Source organism: Microcaecilia unicolor, chromosome 4, assembly GCF_901765095.1.
Source record: "Microcaecilia unicolor chromosome 4, aMicUni1.1, whole genome shotgun sequence".
NCBI classification, from domain to species: domain Eukaryota; kingdom Metazoa; phylum Chordata; class Amphibia; order Gymnophiona; family Siphonopidae; genus Microcaecilia; species Microcaecilia unicolor.
Genome location: NC_044034.1, coordinates 103,587,146 through 103,593,145, shown reverse-complemented (window position 1 = coordinate 103,593,145; position 6,000 = coordinate 103,587,146).

Here is a 6,000-nt window from a genome sequence, read left to right as displayed (position 1 = left end):
CCTCCAAGACTGCTATCCTAGCCTCCAGAGAATGGATCCATTCCTTGAATGCTAGAAGCTGTTTGCACCGAGTACACCCATACAACTTCTCACCAACTGGGAGATAATCAAACATGTGACACTCAGTGCAAAAGACTGGATAGCCCCCATCTCGCTGCCAGACTGCTGCCTGCATCTTATTGATGATTTCTTAATTAAGTTGCTAATGGAGTGGGAATATGTATACTAAAGTCCCTTAAGATTGCTAGTTATATGCCAGGCTATGCTAATATTTAGTTATTATTATGATGATTATTATTATTTTAATGTTATTAGTAGGTTCCCCTCTACGGATCTAATTAGACTGTATTTCTAAGAGCTAATTACTGGCTGATAGAGATGCCCTAATTAATTTTGTAGCCTCCGAATTGGTTCAAGGGCTTATAAATCAGAGATGGGCAGGAATTAAAGTCTAAACTGAGACTTCCTGTGCCTATTAGCTGTGCTTTATACTGATGCTATAATAACTGTAAAATAGCCACCTTAAATGCTAGCCTATGGAACTATAACAGAGACTGTATATTATATGCTAAAAAAAACAAACTATTCCTTAAACTTCTTTGCTAAGTGAGCAGAGTAACTTAAAATAAAGTCCCTAAGGATATCTATTTAATTCTACTTATCCCCAAGTTTAAAAACAATTTCCCAGCAAATTCTTACCAATGACGATCTCTCCCTCTCTTGAAGTCTTCTCACAGCACCTCTTCTGCTGCATCTCCTCAATATCTGCATGTGCAAAGAAGAAATGTAATGTTTCAAAGAATTTATGAATATTCCTATAATGACCCTAGTCTGAAGGACATACTTTAATTACACAAGTAGAATTTGACTTTAAGGGACAATTAATTTTCCTTTTCATATGTAAGTGTGACATAACCAATCTCATGGTTAAGTACCAGTCATCAACCAGTGTCCAATGCCCTTGTTTAAATCTGAAACTTACAGATGAGGAATACTGTTTGTGTGGAGCATCTCTATCCCAATCCAGCTGAAGATCTTAAAGGGAATGTGTATATGTAATATGCTTATGGTCTCTAGCTCAGAAGTTTAGAATAGTGAGCCTTTTGGGATATTTGGAGAATTTTCAGCCCAGAGCCTGATAAATATGTGGTTTCTGGTAGGTACAAGCACTTGCATGTGTAAAATTACAGAATACTGACACCTTCACAGATAAACATACACTTACACATATAAGTGCTAGCAAGCAATGTTCCCTCTAAGCTGTGCAGGAGTCCTCCACCCCAGTGGCGTAGCTACGTGGGACCCCAACCCCCGCCAGCCAAGGTCCTCTTCTTCCGGCGCAAGGCTTCGTTCTGTTTCTGTGAGTCTGACATCCTGCAAGTACATCAGACAACGTGCAGGACATCAGACTCACAGAAACAGAACGAAGCCTTGCACTGGAAGAAGAGGACCTCAGCTGGCGGGGGTTGGGGTCCCCCGCCAGCAAAGGTAGGCAATGGCAGCAGTGGGGGAGGGTTGGTGGCGGGAGGGAGGTCAAGAGGGTCGTCGGAGGGGGGGCAAAGGTGGTGGTGGTGGTGGCAGCGACAGTGGCGGGGGTCGGCAATGGCGGGGGAGGGTCAGCAATGGCAGGGGGGTTGGCGGCACCGAGGGGGATGCTAAAATGTGCCCCCTCACCTCGGGCTCTGGACCTCCCTACCTCCGGTCTGGCTACGCCCCTGCTCCACCCCCATGCCTGCTAGTGGTGGTGCTGCGTCAATGTCCCATTTTCAATACTGAAGGACAGGCAAGTTCTGTCTGTCCATAGTGATTGAAAACATAACATTGAAGAATCACCCTCTATTGGCAGGAATGCAGTTTGAGGACTCCTGCACAGCTTAGAGCAGGGGTTTTCAACCCAGTCCTTGGGATACACTCAGTCGGTCAAGGTTTTCAGGATATCCCCCCTAGCTTAGAGGAAACATTACTAGCAGGATGCCTAAGTGCTATTCTGTAACAGCATGCATAAATATAAGGGGGTGTACACATGGACATATCTCCTTCTTATGCATGTAACTTACAGAATACTATAAATTATGAGCATTCCAGCTGCATTTACATGACTGCAGTTATACCAGGTTTATAGCTGGTGTACTTGTAGGTGCATAAGTGTAAGGTGCACTGATAATGGAATCTGTGCACTCTCATTGCGCACCTAACTTGGGGCACCCACTTACAGAACTGCCCCCTTTGTGAGTGGCCCAGTTACCAGCATTCCAGCCAGGGCCCAGATGGACCTGGACCCATCCACCTTGGGCTCAGGTCCACCCAAAATTCTAGCACTCTTACTATCCACCTTATAATCGAAAGAGAAAAACGCCTAGATTTCGACCCAAATCGGGAGATAGATGTTTATCTCACAAAAATGAATAAATCAGTATAATCGAACGCCAATTTTGGACGTTTTCAACTGCACTCCGTCGCAGATGCGGACAAAGTTGATGGGGGCGAGTCAGAGGTGTGGTGAAGGTGGAACTGGGGCGTGGTTATCGGCCGAGGAGAGATGTACGCGTTAGGGCGATAATCGAAAAAATAAAGCCGTTTTTAGCGAACATTTAGGACACTTTTGTTGGACCCTTTTTTCACACGAACAGGTCCCACAAAAGTGCTCTAAATGACCAGATGACTATCGGAGGGAATCAGGGATGACCTCCCCTGACTCCCCCAGTGGTCACTAACCCCCTCCCACCACAAAACATGATGTTTCACAACTTTTTATTTTCACCCTCAAATGTCATACCCACCTCCCTGGCAGCAGTATGCAGGTCCCTGGAGCAGTTGTTAGGGGGTGCAGTGAACTTCAGGCAGGTGGACCCAGGCCCATCCCCCCCCCCCCCACCTGTTACAATTGTGCTGCTTAATGCTTAGTCGTCCAACCCCCCCAAACCCACTGTACCCCCCTTCACCCCTTAGGGCTATAGTAATGGTGTAGACTTGTGGGCAGTGGGTTTTGAGGGGGATTTGGGGGGCTCAACACACAAGGGAAGGGTGCTATGCACCTGGGAGCTCTTTTACCTTTTTTTTTGTTTTTGTAAAAGTGTCCCCTAGGGTGCCCGGTTGGTGTCCTGGCAAGTGAGGGGGACCAGTGCACTACGACTCCTGGCCCCTCCCACGAACAAAATGCCTTGGATTTATTCGTTTTTGAGCTGGGCGCTTTCATTTTCCATTATCACTGAAAAACAAAAACGCCCAGCTCACAAATTGTCGAATAAAACATGGACGTCTATTTTTTTTGAAAATACGGTTCAGTCCGCCCCTTCACGGACCCGTTCTCGGAGATAAACGCCCATGGAGATAGACATTTTCGTTCGATTATGCCCCTCTATGGCTGGTGGGGATCCCCAAGCCCACCAGAAGCAGACATCCTCTGGTGGCAAGAACAGCTTCCGTTCCTGCTTGCTCCAGCCAGCAGCACTCTGTATGCACTGCCATCGTAATGGCCTCCCCCTGCTGCATGTGCAAAAACTGAGTATACACAAGGGGACGAGGCAGGGCAATGGCAATGCTTGGGGATCCCCTCCAGCTCAGGTATTTAATGTTTTTTTGTGTGTTGAGGGGAGGGGAGGAGGGGGGCATGTATAGACTATATGTGCCCACCCAGTTTGCCCAGTGGCCCTCCCAAAATTTGAGGTCTGGCTACGCCTCTGATTCTGACTCTCGCTTGAATCTTGACCTGCAGACTAATGAGTTTTTCAAGAAACATGGTGTGCACTAATTACATGAATTAAATAGAGACTGGTGTATTGGAGTAAGGGTAGGGCTTGATGAGAGACAGGTAGGAAAGGAAAAGAAGATGGGTTTTACAGAGCAGAGGGGAAAATGTACTTCTATTAGAATAATCATTCATTTCAAGGATGTAATCACATTTCTATCTCTTATGGGGAGGGGGTATGAGATACTGATTACATAACAATAGCCATAGTGTAAACTGAGGCATCAGTCAAATGGGATTAAGAAAAGCAAATGAGAATCTATAATCATGTTACAACTCATGAATATTTTGTACATTTAAGTTTCCAAAGCCATTGAACAAAAAGTTCCCCACAGCTGCAATCAAGTGATTTATTGTTATTACATTGTTCAAGGCTAGTTCTTCCTTCAGAAAGTTTGGGACTTCAGTTAATCTATCTCACTTACTGATTGTCTTTCCTGTAACAGCTATGATGTATACCAGGATGTGTATTTTGCAACGGATGTGCAAAGTGCTCTCTGACATTTTCTTCATAATTATAACAGATTAAACCAAGTCCTGATTGGCTATAGAGGCTGCTTCTGTGATGTCATATATTTGTTGCAATTGTAATTGCAAACAGCAAACTAAGTAGGTCACAAGAATTCCCTTGTGTGCACCTCATGCATCCACTTCATCAAGGCTGCCACATTATAGAGTCTTATACTGGGTAGTCCTGTACCCCCTATTTCTTTCTAATATCAATTTGGAGTATCCAGTCCTAGGATTTCTTGAATTCCACATGAATCTCCTTGTAATTCCCCTGTATTGCCTTTCTTCTGTTCATTTTATCCAGACTGGCGTAGTTTGCAGTGGGAACAAATTGTTTACCAGTGCAACCCGCCCAAATACTTACAGCTGTAGATCTTTTCATTTCTCACATAATATCTTTATGTGCTCTATCTTGTCTTTAATGTTCTGCTTTTTACATAATTTGGTTGTTTCTATTCAGGTACAATGTATCCCCAGATATTTCACACTTACATTTACCCAGATCAACAGGAAACCTCTTATTCCTTTTCCCAATCTATTCCCAGCCAGGTCAAGAAGAGCCTCAGACTTCTCACAGTTAATCTTTAATCCAGAAGCTGCCAAATTTTCTATTAGTTGCACTATCTCCAGCATGGTCTTCCTTTCTCTAGTCACAAGGAGCAGCATATCATCTGCAACCAGGTTAATGCAATATTCTACCTTCCCCCACCTTAACACATTCTCTCTGTGGTGATATCCACATGTTCTCTGTGAGTGGTTTTAGGGAGAGAATAAACAGAAAAGGAGAAACAGGACACCCCTGGTGAGTGCTTCTCTGCAGCTCTCACACTCCGGTCCTCATCATTTATTAGGATGGCTGTTGGGCCATTATACAGTATTTCAACCCACCGTCCTTTGAGCCCAAGAGCAGATACCCCCAGAAAAGATATTATTAGGTGATCTTATCCAATGTCTTTTCAGTGCCCAAACTTGCCAACACCGCCCCCTCTTGTCCCACTCTCTTAGCGTGTAAAACCGTCAGTGCTTGTAATAAATTTGCGGAAGCATATCTTCCGGCTAAAAAGTCATCCTGGTCTTTGTGTATCAGGCCAGACAATATATTTATTTATTTATATTTATTTATTGGGATTTATTAACCACCTTTGGTCCTCTTTTACTAAACTGTGCAAGCGATTCCCGCGTGGCAATGCCAACAAAGCCTATTTAAAATGAATGGTAAAAGAGGCCTTTAATGAAGAGATTTACCCAAAGCAATGTATATTATTATGTCTAGCTGCCAGCACAGCTGCTACAATTTTTTTCTATTTATTTATTAAAACAATTTACATAATTCACCAAAGCTAACTTTGTCAAGCAATATGCCATAATTTACAAGGAAACAAGATATTTAGGGATACTACCTCTTCTACAAGAGTTTTTTATAGGCTTTAGTCCACTAGGAGGGGGACTGATATACACCATTCCTGAGAGGAGGTATAAGAAGGAAAACAAAGAAAAAAAGAAAAATAGCGCACAAAAACTGGAACAGATTGTCTCAGATAAAGTCTTAACAAGGTCTCTTTATCTTGAAGAAATACAAAAGAGACCAACAAGGTGGACCAAAAGTACACCTCATCTTGTGGTCTCTCTAAAAGCGCTGAGGCATTCAAGCTATCAGAGGACAAATTCACCATCACTTGGCCTTTCAATCTGGCTTCACAAACAAATGAGGATGGCAAATAATAAAGTTTTTGTATTGGGGG